Here is a 12,684-nt window from a genome sequence, read left to right as displayed (position 1 = left end):
CATACTTCTTGGTCACCTTGATGGATCCGTCATTTGCTGTGTTAAAAGTCACTGTTTTGAACCATTTTCCTACATACCTTTTTGACCTTTAACACTCAGTTAACTTCCATCAAGCAGGCTTCTACATTTAGAAGTGCATTTAGCAGAAGTTTATTGTGGAGCCTGATGCCCTCTGTATGTTCTTTATAGGAAAAGGAAGCTGCAGCAACTTGTGTTTCCCCTGCACACAATCTGACACTAATATAGCTCTAACTAATCATTATTTCAGGCCTGCTTTAGCTACCATCTGACCTCCCCCAAAAAACATTTTTTTTTAATTTTTTTTTTTTTTTTTGGTCAAGGCTGCATTCCCACAGCTTGCTCTTATGTTTTTGGCTTCTTCCTTGTTCCTTAGTTTCCCTTCCCCCACTTTTATAGCACAAAAGAAAGGAGACAGGCTCACCCACCTAGCACAAACATCCAGAAAAACCACTTCATCTCCAGTCCCGGATCCTGAAAGTTGCTTTTTGGGAGGGAGGGAGTGTGTGTGTGTGTGACTGATGTAGCTCTACAACACAGCTTAATTCTGAAGCCTTGCAAGACAATTAATTTCCACAGCTTATGGCCTGACTTAAACTCTTTTAGAATTGGATAGCAGAGAATACCTGACTTGCAACCACAAGTTTGTAGAGCTGCAAATTTTGGTGTTGTCCAGTTTTACAGAGATACATTTTGCCCTTGGCAATCAGCAATTAATAGGACAGGCACGGGATCTCTTCCTGCTTCCTGAAAATAGGGACATGGTTAATTTGCACACACAAGTCATCATTCAGCAGCAGGGCATGCAGAGATAGTGCTCCAAAACTGAGTAATAAAAGGCAGATAACTTCAAGATTTTCACTACCTTCTATTTTTTGACTTCTCCGTGTGCAAGGCATCCATCCACCGCCAGCATCTCTGTGGCATTCCTGTAATTTTGGTGTCGTTACCTTTAATCGCAGGGCAGCGGTGCAGCTGTCTGCCTGTCAGTCCCAGGGAATCCGCAGCTGTCCAGGGAACAGAAAGATTTGCAAACTGCCTAAAAATACATGACAATTCAAAGGAAGCGTTGTGCATAGCTCAGAGCGGGGAGAAGTCAAAGTCACAGGGTGGTGAAGTAACCTGCTACTTGGTGGAAGGACACAATTTCTTCTTTTTTTAGCTTTCTGTGTGTCAGAAAGCTTTCTGACACACAGGCTGCCCCCTGCATCTTATAAAACATCAGTCGAGCTGTAATGACAAATTCACTTCCACTAACCAAGATGTAGGGTACTGACTTTGCAAAAAAAGGCTGCAATAAGATTTTGGTTTGTTTTTTTAACTTCGCCTTTGCAGCTGGCCAGGAAGTTGGGCACAATCCTCTATTAAGTGGGAACCTGGTTTATGCCTCAGGGTTTTTAAGTGATTACTAGGGGCTGAGACCCCCCACAGCCCTTCTTGCATGTCACAGCCATGATGCTGGCATAGTACTTCATAACTCTCAATTTAGTGCCAGAGCAGGGAGACAGCTTTTGGCAGAAACAGGGAGATGTCATGGAAAAGGTACCTGCACACAAGTCCTGCTCCCACTCCTTCCTGCTCCTCTGGTGGGTTCAGAAGCCAGCTCTGGGTTCACCAAGGGGAGAGAAGAGTCTGAACCGCTCCACAACCATTTGGACACCTCCACATCACAGTTTCAGCATGGCAGGAGACTGACACCAGGAATAGTTGTGCATTTCCACTACCCAGCCAACAAAATCCAAACTCCCTTCCCCACCTTTGCGTTCATTACAACAGAGCACTGGCTGCTGACACCCAGGCAGCCTCGCCACCCACAAGAGGTCACTGCTGGTCCAGGCAGAGAAATTTTCCTATCGCCACTGCCCCGATCTGACAGATGCTCCCCATGGCTGCAGCTCTGGGGCTCCAGCCCACCACCTGCACCCCAAAACCAGCCCTGCAGCTGGGATAGGAGGTAGCAAGGAGGAGCATGCACACAACTGCTGAAACAGGGTACACCTCTAACCCACCCACATCGTGCTGTACCGGGTCTAACCAGCAACCCAATGGCTTTCCTTGAGAGATGCTTAGTCATTTCTAGCACTTTTCCACTTACATTAAAAATGCGTAGTCAGGCTGCGGAGACCGCACAAGAATTTGAGCCAACAACCCACAAAAAAAAAAAGCCACCAGCAGCAAGGAGAATGTGATGCAGACAGAATGTAATTAGTTACACTGCTGGAACCCAGCCAGCACAATCAATGAATTATGTTCCCAGTGTTGGGGTAGTTTTTTTTCATTTCAAATTTAAATTAGGAGATTAATATGGGATGTTCCTTCATGCTGTGGTTGCACAGATTAAAATAAAGGTATTAATATTATACATTCAGAGTTGAACACTGTGCTGCAAACAATACTACATTTAAGATCTGGTCTAAGAAAAATGTAGGGACTGCATCTCTTACAGTTAGTAACAGGAAAATAGGCCAAATCATTGTATTTTGGGGGTGCAGCTTTTACACTGAAAGCTCTGCCTACATTCTGCAGTTTTAACGCAGATGAGACAGGAACATAAAGGCTAATAATGAGACCCCTTAAGCAGGAGAAATCATGAAGTTTGCTGGCTTCTCTGGTCACTGAGTCAGAAACCTCCTGTTTTCACACAAGTCATTTGAAACAGATGAAGTGCAAAACAGCAGAGACAATTCTCCTTACTGGAAAGGATGTATCAGAGCCCATGAGATTAATTCTTTCATTGATATGAGGGCACTTAACCTCTAATGTCCAGAAACCAAAGATCACCCTGAAAATGTGTAGTAAAACACCATGCCATACTTCTCACCCTCCTTCAGTGAGTACAGGCAAAATGTCTGCATTTAAACAATTCACAGATTCTCTCTCCATGTGCTGACTGCTCAGGTCCCAGCAGACTTGTGCACAGCTTCTACAATTTGCCCAACCAAGGGGGCAGCCATGGCGACATCCCCACTGCTGTCACTTGGCATTGTGTTTTTTGCATCTCAGACAGTTGCTGCCACCTTCCTGTTTTAAGCACTACCACTCCAAAGTTATATACAGAACATCATTATAGACAGGAATTCAAGGCCAATGACTTTATTAACACAAGTGAAGTTGCTCAGGAATTATAGGGTGAGACAGAGCGAGGCCCATGTATTTGACCCAGCCACATTCCAGCCACTCAAACATCACTCCCACTCAGCCAACACCCAGCTCAGACAATAAGGAGCAGTGACACTGTGGGACAGGGCACTTGCACAGGATACTCAGAGGAACTCTTTGCAGCAATCTTCATGGCAATCCTTCAGTATTTGTTTTTTTTTTAAGCTGTTCTTATTACCTGTAATGATTTAAGTTAAAAAGCAAAACAACTGCACCCTGTTATTCTCCCCAAAATTCTAGGGCTGATGGCTACCTTTGCTCTATGACAAATAAACCTAAAAATGAAAAGCCATCAAAAATAGCAGTTTATCAGGAAAGCTGATGTACTAGCTCAAAACATTTGTCTCACGTCAAACACCCTGCAAAGGCTTGAGATGAAGCTTCAGAAGACTCACAACAGAAAGATACTCTGCTCCCTTCTGGCCATCCATTATCTTCTGAGTGCAGAGCTTTGCCAGACAGTTCATAGATTTCCATGACTCCCTGCAACTGGTGCAATTATGTTTGTGTCTGGAAAAAAAGAAGGCATACAGAAGTGTGTGCAAAGTCAGTGTGGTAAAAAAGGGTTGTAGGTGTGATGCCCCTGGATCACGACAGTCAGTCAGTGAGGGCTACAGGGCATAAAGCAAAGCCAACCTAATTTAATCAAAACTAATGAAAGCTTATCTTCTACATGAATACTGGAATTTTAAAACAATGTTTGGGTGAGGTCTTTCCCTCTTCCAAGGTGGATGTGCTCTTACATTCCCTTCTACAGAACTGATCAGATATCCTAGACTTGCTTTTTCCCCCCCTCAAATCCTCCTCCTCTCCCTCCTACTCAGAGGATGCAAGATCAAATGTCTCATTGCATCATTAAAACCTAATTAACTCTTCCCCAGAAAGATCAGCTACATTTTTGGGCTCCTGAATGCATGTACTTGCAATACAGCTGCCGACCAGCAGCCAGGAGAAAGTGACGACAGGTGAGTTTTCCCCAAGCTGGGCTTAAAGCCAGCTTGTCATTACTCAGATGAGTTCTTCCTACAAGCAGGCTCTTCTCCCGGTACCTGATGTTGTATTTCTGCAGCATTACTAATGACAGTTGGAATTTTATTTTTTGAAAAATGCATGTGGAAAGGGCAAAGGAAGAACAAAGCAACTTGCAACATGTTTATCTTTTTTTCTTCATCTCATCTCTGATGCAGTCACCACATCAAGCATCCCGCAGCATTTTTCATGTCAGCTCTCTGCTTCTTCAGGCAACCCAAGCTCCAGTGAACACAGCACATCTGGGCAGCATCCCAGCCCGGATCCCCATCCACCTCTCAAGCCAGGGAGATACGAAGCAGGCCCAACAATGTGTAGCACTTCTAGGGCAGTATACTTGCTGATTGCTTCCTTAACTATTGCTCACAACAACCAGCTAAGACACTGCCAAAGAAACACTCACAGCTGGCATCGCACAAGGAGAGAAGTTAGGGTGGGCTGTTCGGTCTCCTCCTTTCTTCTCGTTCACAGAAGACAAGAGTCTGGGGACAAACAAGGAGTCAATGAAGTAACTGAAGCAGCACTAAAGGAAACAGCTCTCCAAGAAGAGGCTCAAACCCCTAAATTGATAGATACCTTGTTCCTTAACCCCAGTCTCAAAACTTCTAAGCATTACAAATACTAACAAGATAAACCCAGCTTACATGTCTGCAATCCTTCTTTATCTCAGATAGTTCCCAAGTTTCACACAACACTGTTCAGGCAAGACAATGGACCACTAGAGTGTTTCCAGATGCTTAATAGTTTAGGGACACAGGACTGTTTAAATGCTAGGTGGGTTCACCTGAATGCACAGCGCTGCTCTTAGGTCATGCGTGGTGTTAGAAGAACTCACTGGAAACACAACCATCTGCAAAACAGAAGAAAAAAAGGAACCAATACTCACTTGTATTAAAGCCATTTGAATTTCCTATTATACATGTGGAACAGCCTTAGATGCACCAGACGTGGTGTTATCTAGCATTCCTGCAGTCCTCAGTTCCTGGAAACATGTGAACACATTGGAAGGCAGCCTTCAGGGCAAAGCAATTCCTCAACTCTTGCATCATAGCCTCAAAAGCAGCTTATTACTCCTGGGGTCTCTTGTGCAACACTGCAATATAAAGGTAAAGGCATGGCTAGAAGCTCACTGGCTTTCAGCAGCCTCTAACACATACATGTTCCAAGACATCTACGCCTTCCCTTCTTCCTAACGTATCTGGTTAGGAACACCAGAAATTCAAACAAGGTAGGTTTGTGTTTGGATAGCAAGATGGAGCACCAAGACACTAAATTCTGTCTTGTTCTCATTTCATCTTCCAACAGGTATCACAAAGCTGCCATCTTGCAAAGGAAGGCAAGAGCAACAGCTGAAAGGCAAGGATCAGAAATGTCTTCAAGTGAGAAATAAGACGTCAACACCCTGAATTCCTGACTATTGCTGAATCTTCAGAATGGCCAGCATTTGCAGCACACAATCTTCCAGGAAAGCACACAGTAACTCAGGACAGACCTGTTGGGTTTATTGCAAGTCGCTAGATTAAGTTCAGTGGCTTCTGTTTTACAGCAGAGCAGTGGAGGTGACAGAGAGCTCAAGCCCTCTGTATGCTATCAGAGATGACTGGCAAAGGTGAAATGAAGTGCAGTAACTGCACACCAATCACACACCACGGCAGAGAACAGATACCCATCAGGCATCGTGATAACAGAACAAGGGCTCCGCTCCCTGCTTCCCAGGAGATGGCAACGATTAATTAACAAGTCACTTCTTGACTGTAAACCTTTTAACCCTGAGGAAAAAAGCAAACAATTCTAAAACATCAAAATCAAGAGTTGACAGCAGTCCCTACCTTCTTGCCCTGAAAACGCGTCCGTCCCGCTCTGGAACTAGCTATCTTGTTTAAACAATAACCTAATCGTCCCTCCAACATTTCCCACCAGGATCAGAACAAAACAGACTATCTCAAAGGCAATTACCAGGTCAGGGACAAGCACAGCTACAGGAGACCAAAGTAATCAGGTACAGAAGAGGAAGAGACTACATCTCATCCTCCTCCGGGGAGGAACGAGACTGCAGAATTACCTGATCTGGGGGACTGTAAAACTTTTTTGAGCCACCAAAAATTAAGCACAACAAGGCCAGCGAAAGATGCTTTGGGGCCAGCATCTTAGACACAAATGTCTCAGGTCTAACCCATGGAGTCCTGCTCCTGGCACCCAAAGATCTCAGCTGGGGGTTGTCCTGCTATCACCAGCTTCTCCTAAGGGGATTTTCCCCTTTAGAGAAGATAACACGAGACCTGTTTCAGTTTACAGTGATCTCACTGTCACCATGCGGGTGACAAAGCAGCAGGAAACGAGTTTGGTGGATCACATAACAGTACACGGAGTTAGCCCACACAGAAAGCACTGCTATAAAAACAAGCTGATGGGTGTGGAGGACAGAAATTCTCTCCTGTTACGGAAATACTGCATTCCAAGAAAGGTAAAGAGTCCTGTCAGGTAAGATCTGCAGAAATCATTGTCATCACTGAACTATGTGATACCATAAGCTGCGTTTCACTAGGCACATTTATTTCAAGTTCACTCCCTGCCTTGTCATCCTCCTTTTGTCAGGGGGAGTTTTAAGCAGCAACTGACCCACTCACAAGCCTTGAGCTAGTACTTGAAGAATTACACAAGGTTTCTCTGAAGTTTGAAGCCTCTCCTGCTGGAAGCCTGATGCAAGCAGATCCTATCACTGGGGGATTCAAGTGCTTCCTGTTTTAAGGCAAAGCACAGCTGAAGCTTCGGCTGTGAAATTGGTGGGTGAAACCCAGCAACAGGAAAAAAAAAAATAAAACAAAAAAGATTAAATACCAGTTTCCAAACTTCAGGAGTATCTTCTAACCTAAATCTTTCTGGATACCAGCCAGTTCAGCTGCCTATTTAAAGAAAAGCTAGGTTAAAACTAGATCAGGATGCTCACTTCTGTGCAGGCTCTTCTAATCAACCTTGCCCGCTTCTACACCACAGAATCAGAAGTTATGTCCAGCTGAGTCTACTCTGCTTACTAGGGTGAACTGGCATGGCAAAGAAAAATCTTAAAGCTATATATAAAGTACTCTAGCAGTGGCTGCAGAACAAGAATAAATTCTGTCCATTCTCCCAAAGCTGTTTGGAGTTCTTATTCTGAACCTTCAGGTAGGGGAGGAAACATCATACTTCGTTGCTTCTCCAAGTAGTTTTCCTGACTTGTAAGCTAAAGGTTTCCCTTTTTAAGATAACACATTTGATAAATAGGCTGATTTGTGTCCTACAATATGCAGATTTTGGGTTAGTCTCAAGTTTTCGGAACTACTGTTGATTATTTATCTCCTACTGTAACACCTGGGGTACGCCAATGAGTTGGCCAGAAAATGCTTCTAGACTGAGTCCCCGCAACGCTTATTCAGCTTTATCAGACATTTCCTGGCACTTCCTTCTCCTCCCATCCTCAAACTCCCCATAGGAAGCTAATCCCAAGTACAAGACAAACTGCTTAACAGCTACCATTTGCCTATTAAAAAAAATACACACACAGCAGAAACTTTCCTTATGAAATGCACTGATAGGACCCTAGGTAGGAGAGAGATTTACCGACTCCTTGCAGTTCTGCAGTAGGTGGTCCAGCTGGCAGTGGTGCCCACAGTCCATCTGAGCTCCTGAGTGACCCCAGCTTCCCGATGCCAGGTCTGGGACACTGCAGGCATGGTGAGCGCTGGTCCCAGGGAGGTGCAAGCACCTGCTTCAGAATTCCAGCTCGCTGCAAGCTCCGACAGTTCCGGCTTTCTGATATAGCTGCGACTCCACCCCACCTCCTGCCACCACTCCTGCAGGCCAGCCTCGCTGCTAATAAAGACATGGGACAATACCTCTGTAGTGAGTCACGAGCTGTCTGAAAGAAAGCAGAACTAAGGGAAAAAGAAGAGGTAAACGCTACCAGCTCCTTTCTGGAAAACACAATTGGACAGGCAAAAATTGCACAAGATAGGTAAGCAGAAGATAAAGTGACAGGAATAAAGTAGTCCTGGCCTGCTGCATGCCTGATCCTCCTGATCCTCAGCTCAGAGGAACAGTTTTTGGGGTTGCAGGCTTGGCCTTACTGCAGATGACAAGCAGAAAAGCAGTAGCTTTGTAGCCCCAGGATCATGTTGCAGACAGAAGCCAGATCTGCTCTCAGCATCTCCTTTCCACAAACCTCTCTGCACTCCAAGAAGTGCAAAACCTCTCACATACAGCAGGGAAAATTGAGGCAGCAGTCCAGGTTATTACATTACCAAGACCTACAGGACAGCTGTGTCTGTCAGCCAAAATCACCTCATCCATCAAGAAATACAGACGCAAATGCTGTAAAACACGGTGCAGTTAAGGATACTCTGAAGCAAATCTAGTGGTAACCATCTCCTCCCACACCTTAAGAAACATGACATTTAAAATCTACCACATCTCACCCAAATGAGTCTTTATTTGCAGTTCTCAGCGGGCCTGGCTAATCCCACTGGCTCATGCAATATTAAATCTTCACATCAAAACAAGATAAAGCTGTGGAATTCACATATACCTCACTGAATTTCTCTACATACTGTGCAGTGGAACCCCTCTCACCCTATCCACACACAATACCCTAGACTTGTGCCTTCCTTCATAACAGAGGTAAATAATTCATTCTTGCTTAAAGACAGACCCTACAGCAGCCTCCTGGTACCTAAAGGGGGCCTACAGGAAAACTGGAGAGGGACCCTTTATTAGGGAGTGAAGTGATGGGACAAGGGTAAGAGTTTTAGTCTCGAAACAGGTACATTTAGATTAAATATTAGGAAGAAATTCTTCACCCAGAGGGTGGTGAGGCACTGGAACAGGTTACCCAGAGGAGCTGGGGGTGCCCCATCCCTGGCAGTGCCCAAGGCCAGGCTGGATGGGACTTTGAAGAACCTCATTTAGAGGCAGGTGTCCCTGCCCATGGCAGGGGGTTGGATGGGCTTTAAGGTCCCTTCCAAGCCGAACCCCTCTGTGATTCATTGCAGCTTCCCTTTGATTTCACTTTTTACATGAAGCAAAAAAGCTCACTGATTTCTGCCTTCTAGTATATCCTGTTCTTCCCCCTGCAAATAACATTTAATGAAGCTTTCATTACCTTTCTCCCCCACCTCCTCTTTCGCAAACAAGCTCTCAGAGATGAGCAACAGCCACATCTTAGCTTTGACTGCAAGCTCTTCAAAACAGTCCAGCCTCACTGGTCAGAGGAGCAGCTAGCAATTGTTACCAGAAGAGCAGATCCACCTTCATGTTTCACTCATTAAACTTTCTGCATATTATCTGTCTGCTTTCCTTTAAACAATGCTCCCCCCAAAGCTTATCTAACTTAAACAAAACCCTTACAAATTGAACCTCATCACCCAAAGGCTTAAGCAGAAGCACTGTTAACAGCCGAAGTGTTCTGTTAAACCTGCTCTGCGGTCATTTGTCAAATGCAATTAACATCGGTTCTCCCTGTCTAGCATCTTCGACAAGGGCTTTAAGAAGTTGTCACTCTGGAGCTCACCCAAACAGTTCACAGCTCTGCTAGCAGCTGTGTCAGCTCCCACAGCTACATGAGCCGCATTCATCTCTGTGGAGACATGCCACAGAAGGTGTTCGACGGTGACTTGGACAAAATAGCTCTGTCCAACGCTGCTGTAGCTCCTGGCAGCGAGGTTTTTCCTTTCCCTAATGGGCTCCACTCTGCAGCAGCTAAGCACAGCAGGCTGTTCAGGGGTCTTGCTGATTCAGTACGGCAGGAGAAGCCTGGGCAGAGTCCAGTGCACCGCAGCTCTCAGGACTGCACACCACACCTAAGCGTGCATGCATGAGTCATTAACCAAGCAGTGCACAAACATTAGCCACAGATCATAAACCTGGAGTCAACAGCCATCTGCAGCCCCGTGTCTTACCCCAGGGTTGCCACTCAAAAAAGCCTGTGGCTTTACAGCCCAGATGGGCCTGGGAAAGATGAGGTTATTGAACCCAAGAACTTCCTGACCTTCCCCTCCTCTGCAATTCAATCTGCTGGGGCAGAGGGGACACTGCCAGCATGATTCACAGCAGATTTTACTGTCACAGCACTTCTGCCTTTCCTGCTTGTTAAGCTCCTCCTCTATCAGGATTTTGAGGGATCTTTAAAGAAACTCCTTCTGGACTTGCCTTTTTACTTTCTTCAGGTCTAGGCAGAGATTTGTGTATCTTTGCCTCAGGGCAAGAGGCTGAGTGTCAGAACAGGGTCTGCTGCCCTCACTGCTTCTCGCCTTGCCCAGCCACATTAGGGAAATTCAGATTTTGATGAGCACGGCCAGTCAGCTGCCCACCACAACAGCCAGAGGACTCCAGAAGAGTCCCATGCACGGGCTGCTGTTGCCATCATCCTCCGTGCTGAGAGGTGCTCCCCATGCACTGCCAAAGCATGGGGGAATAGAGAGGAGGAAGATGTGAATTTCAGGATTATTTTCAGCACATTATCTTGCCCTCCCATCTGCACAGATGCTGACACCAAGGCTGGTAAAAGGGCAGTTACCCTCAGCATGCTCCCCAGCAGCACATCCTCCCACCCCACATTTCCTCCATCCAGGGCTTAAAGGCACCAAAGCAGTGCCAGACACTGCTCCTGCATCGAGCTCTGTCCTCAGGTGGCTTCTGAGATAAACATAGCCTGCATTTAGCAACACTTGGCATGGACTATCAGGAATTAACACAGTTGCACTAAAGACCATCATCCCTTGTAAGACGCATGTCAGTCACGAATGTGCTGCAATGTTCTGTGCAGGGTATGAGTCTTGCATCTCAGCTGCTTCTCTTGTAAGGGAAATAACACCAGACACATATCGCTAACAGAGAACACCTACAGAAAGGCTCCAGTGAAAGATTCAGACTCACTTTTCAGCAGTATATTGTTATTGCTGTTCAGCAGCAAAATTGTGTACAATAATTCTTACCAAAGCCTTCGCTTGTTATCTGGGTAAAGGATTCTTGTTTCAGGCAGAAAATTGCTTCAGATGGACTGGGCTCAGTTTTGATGTCTGGTCACTGCTCCTACAATACATTCAAATGCAAATAGAAAAAAAGCACATGAACTGAAGGCTGGGGGGAGAGCCCCACAGTTGTGTAAGCCCCTTCAGCTGAGTCTCTCTAGAAACAAACAATGGCTCGTGCGTTATTAATTTGTTTCCAGTAAGAGATGGTCTGTACCAGTCACTGGAAGACTACTTGTATTTTACCTTCCAAATGCAAGAAAACACTGACGTGCCTACATAATGGACTAGCAAGTTTCTTCATATGCTCAGAAAGATCCCCAGTCACACAAGGAATCCTGCTGAGAAGTCTTCTCCACCCAGCTGTAGAGAGCAGATAGAAGTAACTTTGTTTTAATATAAAGGAGGGTTGAAATCTCACCAAGAAAGCAGTTTTATTTCTCATTTAATCAGAGTGTGAGCGCAAGGAAAAGATTTTTCAAAATCTGTACTAAAAGCAAATCCTCTAGTTCCCCCATGCTTCAAAACAAGAAAAGTGTGTGCTGTTTTCCTGGCCTGCCCTGTTGACACCCCATTCCCTTCTCATTGACAGTATGATCCTGTCACTTACATTACGAGCTTGTCCATCCATCCTCCATGATACAAAAGTTCAAAACAGAACAGAATATTAGAGAACAACTGGTCAGTTAGCAGCAATAGACAATTCATAAGCTATTGTTGCCACATGAGTGTTATCAGAATAGCTAAGGAGAGATTTTCATAGTTTCAAACTCCCTACCAAAAACCTATCTGTAGTTCTGTGTTTATATAGATATTTTTGTCAGACTAAGTAAAGAATGGTAAAAAGTCCCACAAATGCACAAAACTAGTGCTAGAGAATCTCCACATGGAGTCAAAAGGACAAAGCAAAAGCATCCCTAGCATTTCACCACCAAAGTCAGTGCAGTTTCCCAGGCAGTGCTTTTAACCTCACGTTACTGCTCCAACATCATTCGTCCCTCAATTGTTTTTTTCCTTGGTGCTTCAGCTTTCTGAAGCTACTTGAAATAAGTGAACCAGCTTTCTCTTGCTGACAAGCCATTGCAATGACTGGAGTGAAGTGTGGCCACTAGAGCTGTCTGCACTCAGCATCCTTGGGTCAGGTGTAGAGGCTGCAAGAGGCAAAGAGAAAAGGAGCCTCCTACTATTTAAGAGTCCTTTGCCTCCCCCCATTTGGGATTTAGGCTGAGTAGGTCAATTCACAAAGCCAACACAGTTTCACAGTGTATGTGGCTTTGCTAGGCTTGAAGCAGAGCCCTAGATTCCCCCCTCCCATGATACATTATACTGCTCAACTACAAGCTCCTCAAGAAACAGGAGAGCTGCGTGGATTATGTCTCATCAGCATCCTCACCGGTACTGTCGGTGTCAGAGGGTTAACAGGACCAATCTGAAGCTCCCTGCAATTGCCTGCCTGTGTATGTCAGTCTGCACGCAA

Source organism: Netta rufina (assembly GCF_964035555.1).
Source record: "Netta rufina genome assembly, chromosome: 22".
In the NCBI taxonomy this organism is placed as follows: Eukaryota; Metazoa; Chordata; class Aves; order Anseriformes; family Anatidae; genus Netta; species Netta rufina.
Note: the sequence above shows the minus strand (reverse complement) of the source record.